Source organism: Panthera tigris, chromosome A2 (assembly GCF_018350195.1).
Source record: "Panthera tigris isolate Pti1 chromosome A2, P.tigris_Pti1_mat1.1, whole genome shotgun sequence".
Taxonomy (NCBI): domain Eukaryota; kingdom Metazoa; phylum Chordata; class Mammalia; order Carnivora; family Felidae; genus Panthera; species Panthera tigris.
Window position 1 is genome coordinate 34133515 of NC_056661.1, and position 17416 is coordinate 34150930.

A 17416-nucleotide genomic window follows, 5' to 3' on the forward strand; every position below is an offset into this window, starting at 1 on the left:
GAATTACCGGGTGACTCAGGAATTCCATTTTTCATCTTTTGAGGAACCCCTACATTGTTGTCCACAGTGGCTGCACCATTTTATACTCTCGCCAACAGTGTCAAGGTGTCTAATTTTCCACACCCTCACCAACACTTGTCATTTTTTTGTTTTGTTTTTATGTTTTTTGACAGCCGCCATCTTCCCAGGTATAAGCTGCTATCTCACTCTAAGTGTGATTGGCGTTTCCCTAATGATGAGTGACGTTGAGCATCTTTTCCAGCGTAACCCCACTGTTTTTAACAGCTAGGCCCCCCTCCTTGGCTGACCCAGGGTCCCATAAATCTCCATCTCTCTCACCTGCTACCTGCTCTACCTTTGCGCCTAAGATCTCTGCCCCAGTCTTAATTCAGCATGGTTCGCTAGTTAACAAGGAAGGAGCCTACCCTTTCTCACTTGAGAACACATTAGAAACCTGTGGAGTCAAGTCCTTTTTTGTCCTTCTCTTGGCTGACATTAATCTTTATGCTTCTACAGGCAATTATCTCACAGCAAAGTTACAAGAGTAAACAATTAAATGGTCAAATTAGGAGGGTCATTGGTGAGGCTTTTGGAAGCTTTCTGAGTGGATGACTCACTCAGCTGACTCATTTCTACAGTCTCAATACAACACTTGTCAGATGTTTAACCTGAGCACAGGGTTTCTTTTTCGTTTCCACTTTTTCTCTTTTCGACTTTGCAACATCTAATCTCAAACTTAATTGCAGTCACTGACTTAGTTTAAGTACATCTTGTACATAATATTCTTATTAATCAGTAAAATCTTAACTAAAAGCTGGAACATGTGTATGCACACTCACTAGACACGGAGCACATATAAAGTAGTCTCCTATCCTCATGTTAATTTTTTTTCCATTTAGCACTGATGACTTTCCTCCAACAAACTCCAAAATGCATCTTCCAAGAAATATTAATTTGTGCAGATACAATTCTAGACGGATCTGCCTTTGAGAGCTCATTCCAGTCAATGAGCTCTTTCTTCACAATGGCATGTATTGCAACAGTGACCCAAGAGTGATTATCTAGGGTCACATGGCAGTATGAATTTGCACACCTCAAGGCCACCAGATAGTTGACTGCCCAGAAAGTAGATAGTATAGTCATCTTTCTTTATGGTCTTCCTTTTTTCCCCAACTTTTCCTTGAATTCTTCTTTTGGTTTCTCCCTATGCTGCAGTTTTCCATTCTACCTCAAGACAGCTCTTTCTCAGTCTCTTTCAAAAGTTCCTCTCCTTTAAACACAAGTACTCCTCAAGTATCTTTGCTTAGTCTCCTGCTTAGTCTTTCTTGTCAGGCCCATTCATTTAACATCCATTTCCACCACTCGAATCCACACCACTGGCACAGCTTTTCCTGAGCTGCAGACACGAATCCCTGTCACTTGCTAGGCGTCTTGTCAAACCACATCACCCTAAACCCAGTCCTCCCCCCATCCACCATACCTCCTTTTTGCTCAGTGACTTACTACACTCAGTTTACAAAATTTAAATAGCTTTCCTACTTGCATTTCCACTGTGAACAGTAAGTAGATAGTACTTCAGACATCTAAAGGAAAGAAAGACTGTTTGGGCTTCAAGCACTCAGGGAGGGCACCAAGGAAGAAGTGGCTTTTGAGCTGGCCTTTCCACAATGCAGAGAAGATTAGGTCAGACCAAGATGAAGGGTAAGGGAGTCTTCAGACAGAGGACGGAAGAGGCAAAGGGGCCATGTTTCAGGAGGAGGAGAGTCAGCTGGCAAAACTGGCTAGAACGGATTGCAGAGGGGAAGAGGAGTTTAAGGTTGAAATAATGACCATCAGGAGTTGGAATGAAGGGAGAAGTCCTGAGAACTCAGTTAAGATTTCCTAGTAGGAATCACATCATGTGATGAACTTTGAGTTATTTCACTGTAACCTAGGTTTTCTCTTCCCTGGGAAACTAAATCCTTGGTTGATCTCTCTTCCCAATTCTTTCCTGTTTCCCCCACCATGTTACCCAGAACATTGGAATTGAGTAAATGTTGGATAAATGGATCAGTAATAGAGTACAAGGATGAAGATACAGTGACTGTAGACAAACTCCTACTAAAATAAAGATTGCATTTAGGGGGTGAACTTCTTACGCTGTTAGGCTTGTCCTCTAACAACCCCCTCACTTACCTATCCCTCTTTTTCTCCCTCAGCTAACCTGTCTTATTTTTGGGTAGTGTATCAACGATGACCCATGGAAAAGATTAAGGCCTCACAAAGCCACCTGTGGGAATCAGAAAGACACGTAAACTAACTCTGAAACATGCTGCAAGGAGGGTTTTAAGAGAACAATGCCTCACATTATATGGAAACACACTGCACAGAACAGCTAGCTACCTGGAATGGCACCTGAGCCAGAGACCATTTGCTCCGAAAACATCATCTCCTAGGTGCCTGTCACATAGCTGGAGGTATCCTGCGTGGGACGCACAGGAAGTCAGGACCCCCGTTTCTAAGAACTCTTAGTCTAATGAGTAGTAAGTACTCTCATTAATTGGAGCAACTGCCATTATCCTGCGGGCGCTCTCGTAAACCCTTGACATAAAGAAAGATGCCGAGTAGATAGAGAACTTGCCCAGTTGGGGTTGGTGTTGATTTCAAAGCTCGTGCTCTGCTTACTGCACACTGCCCCTCATAAACTGTCAGTAGAAGGATGCCCACAATGTTACGAGAACTTAGAAGTAAGGACAGATACAGGAGACTTGGGCCAGTCTTCCTGGAAGAGATGGGGTAGAAGATCAACAGGACAGCTATTACCTGCTATTTTCTCAAATGAAAAACATTTTAACATCAACGTCTAGTGACAGTACTTTTCACCAACTCCACTATGGACCCAAAGGAGGACACAGGTGCACTTTTACTGTTTTGCTTCACTTGGGTATCCAAGGTTGTGTGTAGAAGTGATTCAGGGGTGACATTTCTAGAAGACTTTATTTGCCCCAAGAGAAGTCTGTCGCCTGAGGGCTTTACTCTCCTATTTTAATGCAATAACAAAAATGCTTGGGGCTCAAAGTTCAGTACCTATCTTAACAGAAAACAAAGCGAGGGCACTAAGGAAGATAGGCTCATCTTTTCTCTTCATCCCTGCATTGCTCACCTGAAATCAATCAATTTATTTGGACTGGGTTTGAGAGCAGACATTCGAGCTTTATGTGTATCAAACGCAAGTCACAATATCCCTACCCTAAATAATTCATGTTGTTTGTAACAGCTCTTTTAAGCTTTCTGTTAAACTTGAAGATTAACTTTTCCTTTTTTTCTTTCCTTAATCAAAGCTTATTTCGATTCCACTTTGAACAATTCCTCAAGCTGGACTATTCAACTGTTTGATTGAGTATTTTCGGGACTTGGAAGCAGGTTGCTACTGGTTCTTAGGCCTGCTATATTATTCAATGCCTTTGTAAATGATGAATAGGTTCAAAGCCTAGAAGGCTATTTTCTAATTTCTCAAGGGTCTCTTTACCACCTAATTTTCTTTTCATCAGATGTTATTTACTGAGTAACTCCAATCAACTGCTTTGGTATTGCAGCCTGCTGTGATTCTACAGATAATAAATGTCAGTATGGGGAGGGTAAGAGATCCGAGCCTTGAATTTAATAATATTGTTTGTTTGAAATTGGCTTCACTTTCATCATACTGAGTCTCAAAGGGGGCAAGACCTTTACTCAGCCATCTCGATAAGATCCTTGGGGTCTCTGTTGGCATCTCTAGGATTTACCATATGGCAAGAGAAGAAAAGATTTCAAAGATCTAAGAAACAAAGCAATCTATTATTTGTCTTGAAAATCATATTATATTCCGTGTTTTACAGGCACAGTAGGCATATTAATGTACAGTGTATCAAAGGCAGAAGAACAAAGATGTGAAATTAATATGTCACATGGAGCTTAGCAAAAAAGAATCATTTCTACTTGGAAGGTAGGAAGATGAAAGTAGGAAGTCACAGAGGGCAAATACATGGAAGGCAGTCAGAGTACCTCCTTCCACACGACAATAACCATTGCACTCACACCAAGCACTTTCAGGCTGAGCTCAGATATAGCTCGGAACCCTTCTCAACACAGTCTGGCAGGAAGCCACTGCTGATCTTGAGCTGTCATGCCAGAGGAAAGTTTTAGCCATTCCTGTTCTTTTAGGGAAATTATGTCCAAATGCAGGGATCATTACAGGCCAATCCGGAGGCTGCCTTAGAGATACTCCCTATTAAGTATCATAGTAAAATAATCTAACAAAATGCTGCTAGGGGTGGTTGGGGGGATCCAGATCATTATTTCAGTATTTGGTACTATGCCTGGTTGGTATAGGTTGGTAGTAGCTAGTTTTCTGCCACTGTCAACTAGTTTACTTGATTAATAGCTATTTTACCTGATAACAACAGGCTCCTACCTGCTTTGAAGCTTTTGGCCAAGATCTCTGTACTGGCTCCCCTTACTTTTGGCATCCTTGACCTTCATTCACCAGGGCTTTTAAATTTTAACCCCTATCACAAATCTTTTACACCTGAAAACAAGAAAAGTAATATCTTTTATGTTTATTTTGAGAGAGAGAGCGAGTGAGCAGGAGAGGGGCAGAAAGAGAAAGGTAAGAAAAAATCCTAAGCAGGCTCCACAGTGTCATTGCAGAGCCTGACATGGGACTAGATCCCATGAACAACAGGATCGTGACCTGAGCCAAAACCAAGAGTCAGCTGCTCAACTGACAGAGCCACTCAGGTGCCCTGAGAAGAGTAATTTCTACTGCCCTCTATGAACTGCAAAAAAACAAGAGATACAACAGTTTACTCATTCACATTCTGAAAAATGTAGGTGTCTTTCAATTCTGTTGAGGTCTAAATATGATAGATCTTCATCCACGTGTTTATTTCTCCAACTGTGACTTTAAGCATGACCTTTCATGACCTTTATATATAATCTTACATGAAATATTAGTTGCCTCACTTGTGTTAAGTCTTGTCCTCATAAAAAGGTTTTTAGGTCTTTGACATTTGAGGCAAAGACTAGACAGTATCCCCATCTTCCTTCTGGTCTTGTGTTTTTCAGAATGTATGAAAAGGCAATTGAGAGAAGACAACAACTTATTTCAAACGAGTGTTAGAAGGTATTTTATTATTCCCATCAGTAATCTCAAGTGTCAACTTCACTCAAAGAGGGGTCCAATAGAGATACAGGCATGCATGTTACTTTCAGTGCTATGGGTTTCTTCTATGTGCCCTTCTGCTAATAAATGAGGACACCAGTTTGTCCAGTGCCTACTAGGCCACCCTGCCAGGCTTCAAAGATCTGCATTTTGTAGAGGAGGTATCAGGGGCTACCTCCCTGCATCCCTGTCCTCATATAATTCTGGATTACAGTTTGCACATGTATGAGATCTGGAAGTTGAAAGAAAGGGAGAATTCTGGATTACAGTTTGCACATGTATGAGATCTGGAAGTTGAAAGAAAAGGAGAAGACCTCACTCCCTTGAGGCAATTGTGTGCAGCCAGACATGTGGTCAGAGAGGTTTCAGAATAGTTTCCTGGTAAACTAATAGAAAGAAAGAAAGAAAGAAAGAAAGAAAGAAAGAAAGAAAGAAAGAAAGAAAGACAAAGAAAGGAAGAAAGAAAAACAAAGAAAGGAAGAAAGAAGGAAAGAAAGAAAGAAAAGACAGAATGAAAGAAAGAAAGAAAGGAAAGAAAGGAAAGAGAGAGAAAGAAAGAGAAAGAAAGAAAGAAAGGAAAGAAAGAAAGACAAAGAAAGGAAGAAAGAAGGAAAGAAAGAAAGAAAAGACATAATGAAAGAAAGAAAGGAAAGAAAGGAAAGAGAAAGAAAAAGAAAGGAAAGAAAGAAAGAAAAGAAAGAAAGGAAAGAAAGAAAAAAGAAAAGAAAACTACACTTCATTTTTGCAAAGGGAGTGGTAGGAGATTCCCAGAGGTGGGAGAATTGCAATAAAGTCTACCAGCTCAGTGGGACCACGGCTTCAAAGCTCCTGGCTGAGATCTTTCGGTGGCATCACCAATCTACTCACTGGAGCCTCTAACATTTGCATAACTTCCCAATGCCTATCTTCATCACACCTGAAAGGTAGTTAAGTCACCAGATACATAACTAAACGGATAAATGAATGAATGCCTTGAATATCCATTATAGATAGCTCATCACATTATGAGAGCAGTTAAAACACAGACATTTGCTGCTGACCAAATATTTCATTTTGTGTATTTCCCTTTCTTCTTTGTACTTGGTTGAGGCCCTGTGATTAATGCTGGCTGTGAGGCCTGCCCTTCAACAGAAAGGATGGGCTGTTTCAGGGCCAAAGCAGTAAGGAGCTTTCTGTGTTACCTGCATGCATACTCAACTACCCTTCCACAGAGATCTTATGTTATGATGGCACAGCTACATAATGGTAGCACTCCCATGACCCTGGGTCTCTGAACGAGAGCCGTCTTGTTGAGCTGTGCTGCATATGTAACATGAAGAAGAAGTAAACCTTTGTTGTGTGAAAACTGCTTGGATTCTGGTTAAATTTGTTACTGCTGCCGATCCAAGCTCAGCCTGACCATTCCACAGGCTTACGACCGACTTTTTTAAGGTACAAAAGACTCTATTCCCTAGTTTTGAAACCACGAAAAAATACATCTTCTAAATGAAATGTACTATATCATACTTGTAAAAATCCCGTTGACTTTGTCAAATTCACACAAGGGTAAGTTAAAAAAAAGAGTAAAAACAAAGGGAATAGCAGGGTGTACGGAAACATACACAGACACACACCTGTACATGTATGTAAAGCTCTCACTGACTTTCTAAGAACTACAAAGTAGCTAACTGATAAATCGATAGGGGTACATAAAAATGTAATTCACACTTCAAAATATTAATTCCAAACAAAGTGTTCTCCTTTACTAGTAATCAGTATGCCAACTGAAATCAGGTATCACTTCACAGTTAGAAGAGTATCAGTTAAATGATCCCCTTTAAAAGACAATACCTCATTGAGGCACCTGGGTGGCTCAGTCGGTTAAGTGGCCGACTTTGGCTCAGGTCATGATCTCGCGGTCCGTGAGTTCGAGCCCCGTGTTGGGCTCTGTGCTGACAGCTCAGAGCCTGGAGCCTGTTTCAGATTCTGTGTCTCCCTCTCTCTGACCCTCCCCTGTTCATGCTCTGTCTCTCCCTGTCTCAAAAAAATAAATAAAACGTTAAAAAAAATTTAAGAAGACAATACCTCAGGTTTGTTCAGTGACAGGCAAACTTGCTCACCCAAAGTTCTGGAGGGGCAGTAGAAACATGTTTTTGGAAAAGACTTTGGTTAAAAAACGTGATATAAACAGGGTCCTAATCTTTGCCCTAAAAATTCCATTCTGATGAATAATTGAAAAATGGAGGAAATACGCAGGTAGGAATAAGCTTGTTGCCAACATTGTATACAGTAAGCTAAAAACTGCAATAAAAATGGACCTATTTAGGTAACTGTGGTGAGTTAACATGACAGGATGTAACACAGCTATAAAAAAGCGGACTCTCATCCTTCAGCATGCATCAGAATCACACGTTGCTGGGCCTCATCCCCAGAATTTTGGAGGTAGTAGGTACAGGGTGGAAGCGGAGAATCTGCATTTCTCACAAGGGCTTAGTGATGCTGGTCCAAGGTCCACACTCCGACAACCCCTGAGAAAAGGATTGCCAAGCATAAGCCTCTATTTCTCCTTTAAGGTTAAGTGAGAAGAAAAAAACCTTGAAATCATGCACTAAGACAGATCTACTCAGTAATGCAAAAAGACATTTTAGCAAAATAGTGATTAAGAGCACAAGATGAAGGGCGCCTTAGTGGCTCAGTCGGTTAAATGCCCAACTCGCGGTGTAAACTCAGATCATGATCTCGCAGTTTGTGAGTTTGAGCCCTGCATTGGGTTCCGTGCTGACGGTGTGAGGCCAGCTTAGGCTTCTCTCTCCCTCTCTCTCTCTCTCTCTCTCTGCCCCTCCACTGCTGGCTCTGTCTCTCTTGAAATAAATAAACTTTAAGAAAAAAAAGCACAAGATGAGAAATTGGCCAGACTCAATGGAACTCCAGCTCTGACAGGAGATGCTACGTGGGCTTAACGTTCTTGTCCTACACACTCTTCAAGGTGCTCTAAACATGCTCCAGGAAGCAAATTATTATTTAAGTGTCTAAAAACCAAAACACTAGGCTTATCAGTCAATTGAAAGTCAACTCCTAATAAAACACAGATTTATTTAAAGATGTGAATGCATTTAAATATATCTGCTATGGAGCAGAGAGGGGCCTCAAGAAGTAAGGAATCTGGCTTCTTTGTCACTAATATTTCGAAGCCAATCCCAGCCAAACATTTACCAAAGACTAAAGCAGAGCCCTGCATTACCATCATCTCACTGCCTTCCTCTTTACCCGACGTCCCACGCAATGGTGTTGGCTACACTGTACTCTATGTGGAATCTACTCTCCGCACGACAGCCACAACTGCTTACATCAGACAGATCACCCATTAAAACTCCCCAAATGGCTTCCTACAAAAATTCAAAGGAAAGAAAAAAAATGCAAACCCTGGAAGTACAACAACCACACCCCCTGGTTTGCCTGAGTCAGACAGGCTTATCCCCTGTTGTCCAGATCAGCTGTCAACAACAACCCTTTCACTCAAAAGGGTTCTAGTTTGGACAACAAGGGTAAGGTTAAGGTTGCCAGATTAAATATAAAAATACCAAATATTCCATGAGACATACTTACACTGAAGTTTTTTTCATTGTTTCTCTGAAATTGAAGTTTAACAGTTCCCTCTGTTTATAGATGCTAAAACTGACACCCCCATTAGCCCCAAGTGAGGGTCTTAAGGGTCATGACCCTTTCTTTGTACTACTCTGTCGTGACTGCGCCCTCTCCTCTCTGCCCCAGATGCTCCGGCATGTGTGTGCCTTGAACATCCACACTCACTCCCTCCTCTGGACCCTGCACCTGTATCGCTTACCTCAACTCCTGTCAGTTCATTGAGAAAGACCTTCCAGGTCACCCACGTGAAGGGCGCTCCATACCTTTCCCTCTCCTATCACTATAGAAAACAAGAGCATTTGTTTTCATGGCTGTCTTTCTTTCCCCGTTGGGATAGATATTCCATGAGATCAGGGGACACTGTCTTTCGGGATGATTGCTGGGGTGGCATATACATGCCTACATCAATGCTTGGAATGTAGGAGATAATAAGAATTGTTCACTGTCAAATGGACAAATACTTGTGCAACAAAATGCACTGTCTTGCATTACTTGGCCTACCAGCACAGCACACACGTACTTTTTCCCTAGAAAGAGGGTTACATTTCTTTAGAAAGACCCGAAGACTTGAATCTGAGCTATTTCCAAATGCGCAATGGGAGTGTATATGGTAATGGTTTCATAAAGTATGTTAATCAAGGAACCACAAAAATCATTTAATCTAGAAGTTTTCCTCACCACCATCAAATACTGATTATATTTACATAGAAATGGACTCATTATCATGCCGTTGATAAACATTGCTGAAGGGAGAGCCTGCAGACATGTATTTGCCTGAGAGAAGCTCCAATTCCAACCTCTGACAGGAACTAATCATTTTAAAGATTGCCACACAAAAAAGGGACATTCCTGTGCCATCGCATTTCCTTCCCCTAATAGGAGCCAAGATTAATAAAGTTAATAAAAAATAAACCTGCCACATTAAAAAATAAAATGTTAAGATATAGAAATGCACGAGGATAGATGTCATGATGCCTAAAATAAGGACATAAAATGACTATTTCAAGTTCTAAAGACCTATTTAGGATGTTAAGCTGTTAAAAACATTCAAAACAAGGAGAATAATGATGCGATTCTACACATGATTTCAACAGATGTGTATGTATGAAACCATTCTCTAATTGTGTATTTTGTAAATAGACACAGACAGATGCACACACTTGAAGTAAAATTTTGCTTTCCATTTAAATTGAAACAAAAGGTATGAGATGTACATTTAAATATTCAAGCAGTATATTTTCAGTGCGATTTGCATTCTTCCATGTGTTTAAAATAAGCATCCTCCTTAGTGATGCTGTAGATAATTTTAAGGAGCACAGACAGCCACATGCAAACCTGGGCTTGGTCTTGATGTGCAGCTGGAACCAGGACTAAGTCTGCCCCACCAGTACCTTGCCCATTGTGCTGCTCTCCCTGCCCTGTTCCAGGGGCGATTCTGGGATACTGACCCTTTGGTTAAAAGGCTACAATGTAGCATATCAGGTAAGCTCGTCTTTGCACTGGTCTTAAGAGTGAAGCTACTTCTACAGGTTTCTCTTGTTCTCGACAACGTTTTGTGTGGAGGGCCTACACTGATTTCTATAATGCAAGAATTGAAGAGTATTATCTGGTAAGATTTTAAGAATTCAGGGAGATCAGTATCGTGCTTAATTTTCTTCTGATTTACCCCTCAATTTCACTCTGCTACCCGTGCCATTACTGGCTAAAATGATAATGCTAGCAGTGGTTTGCTAAGTGTTAAGAAATTAACTCATGATTTTATAAAGAGAGTTTCTACAAACTCTGCCTTCAGTTACATCAAAAGCTGCAGGGATCAAAGACCCAGTAAAATGAGACTATGAATCAAAAACTGTTCAGAGGCAAGCCAGGAAAAACATTCTGCAGTGCAATGCATTGCTCTTCTATTTTGATTTCCACTCTGGGATAATTAGTTGTTAATTTAAAAAGACCCCTAGAACAGTACAGGGTACAGCACCTGAGGATTTGGGATGGCCTTCGTTTGACTCTGGATAATCGAAGATATTTTTCTTCACTCCCTCATCAAGGCAAACCTCTAGGTGACATTGTGGGCAAAGACTGGTCACACTTGTAAAGGAGAGATTGTGTCCTATTTATTTTTATTCTCAAGCTACTCAATAATGTAGCTAAGTTCAATACAAGGAAAATATTCTGCTTGTTCTCACATGTGGCAGAAAGGGCTCTGTCATCATTCATCTGGACTCTACTTAATCTGGCTGGGGACTGGGGTACAAGGTAGAGAGAATTAGGCAGAGACACGGAAAAACTAAGCAGGAGCACTGGCAGGTGCAGTCAGGAAAGAAGCGGTTCTGAAACTTCATCCAAATTCAAACCTCCTATCTGGAGATGTATTTGAGCCCAAGGTGGTTTAGTTATACAAGAACTTGCTCTATAAAAGAACACAGTACTGTGCATAAAGGTAAACCGTCTATGAAGAGCATTTTTCCAAAATGACTCAATACATTACAGTCTTATATGGACCATTTCGTATATCAAGTCAAAATTTAGCATGTATTTTCCCATACGTCAATCATTACTATAATTAAAATAACAAGACACTTAATGAGTAGAAACATTTCGTTTTGCCTATGTTTTCACTCAAGACTTACACAAAGTCCAGTTCAATGAAACCCTGCAGAGCTTACAAAAATAAAAAAAAAAAACACATTCTTTCCAACTTTGAGACGCAGCTGACATGTAACATTGCGTAAGTTTAAAGCGCACCATGTGTTGATTTGATCAACTTCTATGTTGCAAAATGATTACCAACATAGCCTCAGCCTATAGCTCCATCATGTCACATAACGACCATTTTCTTTTTTGCGGTGAGAACATTTACAATGTACTCTCTTACCGACTTTCAAGTATGCTCTATAGTATTATTAAATTATAATCATCGTGCTATACTTTAGATCCCCAGAATGTGTTCATCTTATCAAAGTTTATACTGTTTGACCCATATCTCCCCCTTTTCCCCACCCTCAACCCCCAGTAACCACCATTTTCATCTCTGTTTCTATGAATTTGGCTTTTTTAGATCCCACGTATCAGAGTTACCATACGGTATTTGTCTAACAAATACATTTTTGTTTTTTATTTTTATCTTGAAACTATCTCAAATATCCAAGAGTTACAAGTACTGTAGGAGTTTTTGTTTGTTTGTTTGTTTGTTTGTTTTCTTGAGTCATTTGGGAATAAATTGCTGGCCTGATACCCTTGGCCCCAGAGTTTATTTCCCACAAGTGAGGACATTCCCCTATATAATAATACCCACACAGAATTGGGGAATTGATAATGATTTATACTACCATGTAATCTTCAAACCCTATTCAAGTTCCTCCAATTATCCCAATATTGTCCATCATAGTAAAAACGATCCAGAAAAGAATAAAACATTGCATCTAGTCATAGTGTCTTTTTGATCTCTTTTAGTCTGGAAATAGTTCCTCCGTACTTTTTACAACTTTCTTGACTTTGACACTTTCAAAGATGACACAACAGTTCTTCTGTCGACCTCCCCTCAGTTTGCCTTTGTCTCATGTTCCCTCAAGTTTAGACTGAGGTTCTGCATCTTGGCAGGATCGAGGCTATGTTGTTCCACTGCATCCCATCAGACATCACATGACTTCCATTTATCCCATCACAGACAATATTCACTTGACCTCTTGGATAAGGTGGTCTCTACCAGGTTTATCCACAGTAAAGTTTCTCTTTTTCTCTTAGTAATTTTTAAATATTTGGCAGAGGTACTTCAAATCATATAAATATCTGATTCTTCATCAAACTGTCAATTTATTCTTTCATTTTTTTCAATATGATACTAGGTTTCCTGTTTTACTCAACGGGTTATAATCTGTTTTTGACATTTACTTTGTCCCCAGTTTGGCCAACAAGAGTACTTTTGAGCTGACATGCCCCCATCACTCTTTGTGCACTTTCTTGCTTTCTGGCCAACAAAATACCCCAAGTTCATCTTCTATTTTGCCTGCCCTAGCCTTGGAATCAGGCACCTCTGTAAGAAGTCCTGATTCTTGTTAGTAGAGAATGGTATTTATATGTCAAGATTTGGGGGCCAGCTGTGTTCACTGCTAGTGAATTGTGGTATTTCATTTTCAAGAATTCCCAGTGGAGGGAGTTGGGGAACACACACACACACACACATACACACCCCATACACAAATTCATATGTGTGTCAATATACATGTGCATATACATACAAATATACACATACTTACAACCATCATTCTATTTTAATACGTGTAGAGTTACTTCTATGTATTTAAGTCTATATATCAATTTTTAGATCTATACATTGAGATCTATGAACTCAACTAATATATTTAATTTCATGCTAACATCATACGATTCATTGGCTCTGTCAACAGGCTGCTTCTTTGCAAGGATCCCTTCTCATCCCACTGGGGCTTCACCTCTTGTGCCATTCATGTCACACCCACGAACGCCACCCACATTTCAGTCATAATCAAGGAAATAGCAAGAAAGCCTTCATTACACACGTGTAAACAACGAAGTAACACATCCACCTAATGAAAATGTGGGCAACTCCAAGGGCCTCAATGTCCCGCCACCAATCCCACTTGTGTGCATGTACAAACACGTACACACAAACCTCCTCTCATTTACACACAGATGAGATTATACTGTGTTAACTGCTCTGCCTTTTTTTCTTTCCCATTGAATACATCTTGCAGGTGTTTATATGGCAACACAACACATTTACTTTTATTACTCACTTAACAATTTTGTTTGAATTAAGAATGGGTATCAGTCATTTACTGATGGGCATTTAGGCTGTTTCTGTGCTTCTAGTGAACAATGCTGCTGTGTAGTCCATATAGGGTAACTTTGGGTATGTATCTATTCACATTTTTTTTTTAACATTTATTCATTTTTTTTGAGAGAGACAGAGAGAGACCATACGAGTGGGGGAAGGACAGACAGGAAGACACAGAATCCGAAGCAGGCTCCAGGCTCTGAGCTGTCAGCACAGAGCCTGACACGGGGCTCCAACTCAAGAACAGTGAGATCATGACCTGAGCTGAAGTCAGACATTTAACTGACTGAGCCACCCAGGAGCCCCTATTCGTATTTTCAATATTTGAAACTTTAGTCCTAAAATCAAGTAGTTCAAACAAACAAGAATGTGAAATGCAGGTTATTTAAAAGTCCTTGTATCATATCTTAACCATAAATTAGATTTGTTCCAGAGAACATGAGGTTAAAAGGTTAAAAAAAAAAAAATGTTAAAACCATTTTGTCCAAACACTAGATTCTACCTAAATCCCTCTTTAGAAAAGGTGAAGGAAACTTGATGGGGAAAGTCAAAGCAGTTCAATGACAAAGTGAGTGCTAGCACCAGTAAGTCCAAACTGGGCTCCACCCGAGAGTAAACACCATGGCAAAATCTCAAACTCCAAGAGGTGACCCTGTCACTACCTGGTTTAGCGTCCCCTGCAGTTCTACCTGGTACTGCATTGCTTACATTCACCAGTCTTTAAATTCCCTGATGTACAGTTTACTCATGGACATAAGTGGGACCCTGAAACTGAAATCAAGTTAAACTTTTTGCTCCTGTTCTATTTGTCTTCCAGCATTAAATCAATGACTTTGTTTTCGGCACTTAATTATCTTTATCATCCCCAAATACATCACATGTAATGAAAGACGAGATCAATAAGGAAGAGGAAGATCAATAAAGATAAAACTGAGAACAGGACCTTAAAGATGAAGCCACCCAGGGAAGTGGATAAAAAAACAGAGCAAAACAAAACAAGGTAAAAGTGGTTCAAAAGGGCAAATTACCTTGTAAGAATTTAGAGAAAGGCTGCAAAGGTACAGAAAATTCAACAGATAAATTGGGGGCTTATAGAAGTATATAAATTTCTCAGCTAAGCTTGAGAATAAGAAAAACTTGGCAACATCAGGGAAAAAGCAAAAAGCAAAAGTTGTGGCTTGTTCTCCTCCTCAACTTTAAATATTTATGTGTCAAGTTATTTCCCACTACATCTTCCTCAATCTCAAACTGAGCAGTTATATTTGAATTGCATTAATTAACCATTATTTTAAATCATACTATTAACATATGCACTGCTATTAAGACATTATTTGAAATCATCATTTTGCATTATTTGTTCGTCACATGCTTTTTTCAACTCAATACAGAGGAAAGAAATAACACAGGCATAAAACACAAAGTGTATCCCCACAAGAAAAAAGGCCCATTGCAGTAAAACAACTACTTAACACACTAAACTAAATCACCGTGGTCTTTCAACTTATCAAAAAGAGATATGTCAATTTTCTAAAAGCTTTTAATGCAAATCTGAAGTTCATCCTTTATGTCTCCTATCAGACAAAGAGCAACCTGTAGGAATCTTTAAGTAATTTTTTTGTACAACTCTAAAATATACCAACTCAAGAGTCTGATGATTCTGGAGATGGAAAAAGCCTCAGAGGACTGCACTATTCCTGATGGTTTCCTTCCCCCCGGCCCACACATTCATAACGAGTTCCTTTAGTAGACATTCCTTCAAGTACCCCAATTCTAATGTGCCATCTGTTTCTTCCTGAAACCCTTGCTGATACAGAATGTGAATGTGGAATATTCTTTCAGGAAGCTTGGCTATACAGGGAAAGGCAGTAGTAGGTGTAAGTAGTGAAAATAACAGGGTGAAGTCATTTCTTCATTCTTTCAATCTATTAGAGCATGTGTGCATCTTATTATGTTAGAGTACAAAAACCTAAAACCTTATTTTTAAAAATTCCTACAATGACATGCAGCTCTAGCAGTACTTATCATGATTAGGACTAGGTCTCTAGGTTGAAAGGTCCAAGAGAATGGGGTAAACCCTGAATTTCTGTCCCTGGGAATTACTAAAGCAGGTGTTTGTTCCCTGAGCATTATATAGTTCCTGTGGAGGTAAGCATCCTCCTGCCTCAGCTGAGTCAAAGAGAACTTTTGATGAGTTTCCCAAGGCCTCAGAGACTACACACCCCACAGCTACTCCTCCAGAGCCCTGCACTAGGAATTCATCATGCCTCAGGCACCAGAATATTCAGACCTGGCAGCCTTCCTCCTTTTCCCGATAGCTAAAATCCACTTCTTACCATGTCTGGCCAACACAACCAAAATGGATGCTCAGTGGACTCCTGATGGATGGGAAGAACATGCTTCATCTTCCTCCAGTCCATCTTCCAGAGATTCCCAAGAAATACAATTCTAATTAGACCCTGATCACATCACCCTCTGGTACTGAATCAACTTTCATTGACTTTAAGATAAAACCGAAGTATGAAATAAATCACAATCCTGCCTCCAGCTCTCTTTCCATTCTACCTTCAGTCACTCACTGTCCTCGCTCACCAACAGTCTGTCTATATTCCAACTTCACAGAGCTACTGATCATCCCTGAATACCCAGGTAACAGAATAAAGTAATATTAATGCGGTCTAAGATGTGTCACTCACTGTGTCAGCAGTTTGGTATAGATCTCATTTAATCCCACAACCAACCACAAGACTGAGGCTCAAGCACATTACGTAGCTTACCCGAGGGTTGAGAGTCAGTAAGTGCTCAAGAGGTTGCTCACTGGGGTCCAGTCCTTCTGACACTGTGTGACCTCCAAGGTTCTGAGCTACCACAGGCAAAGCTTTCCCCATCAGAACGGTCTTTTCTACCTTCTCCACCTGCTAGAACCCTCTGCTTCCTCAAAGTCAAGCCTCAATTTTCATCTCCTCTGATTTCTTCCATGGGTATACTAAACAGGTTGGTCCATTCTCTCCCTCGGACCCCACAGCAATTTCATCACCTCCTATCACGGTTCTTATCTCACACCTTCCATGCTACCTTCATTTGTCACAGACTCTAGTTGCTAATTCCAAGGCGATTTGGCGAACAAGGGCTGTTGGTATGTTAATCATCTTTGATTCTCTGATCTTGCAAGGCCTGATGCTTATCGGTATCTGAGTAAGAAAGAAAGGAAAGAAGAAGGTAGAGTCCAATCATCATCTCTGGATACACATGGAATGGAAAAAAATATGCTTTGCTTGGTAGCAAAGTTTCTAACCATATACTATTTAGTCATGCCAAATAATGGGATAAGTCATTGTGCATGATATTGGAAATAAGAGTTTGGCTAAAACGTCAATAAAAAATAACATTTAATGATACTACTACTAAAAATAATGGCAAAAAGTACATCATGCCATATGGTTTTGGGATACTGACTCAGTTTTCCAAAATTGACCCAGAACACAGAACTCCCTGAATTAAGGTCAAGAGGCATGGCATAAAGATGAATTATTTTTATATAAGGGAAATGATAAAAGATGACAAACTTGTTAAACAGAAGACTAGAGGATTAACCATTTGTAATCAAAAGTGACTTCTCCAAGTCTATAAAGTTCAAATAGGAATCTTAAAAGGTGGATTTTCATGTTCTGTATTATCTTTATTGTGGCTGAGATTAATAAAAGTTAGCAGAATATAACAATTAGGGTCTAAAATTCTTATTTTCAGTGCTCTAATCTAAAATTAAGAGGAAAAATGTAATCAAATATTTTAACACCTGT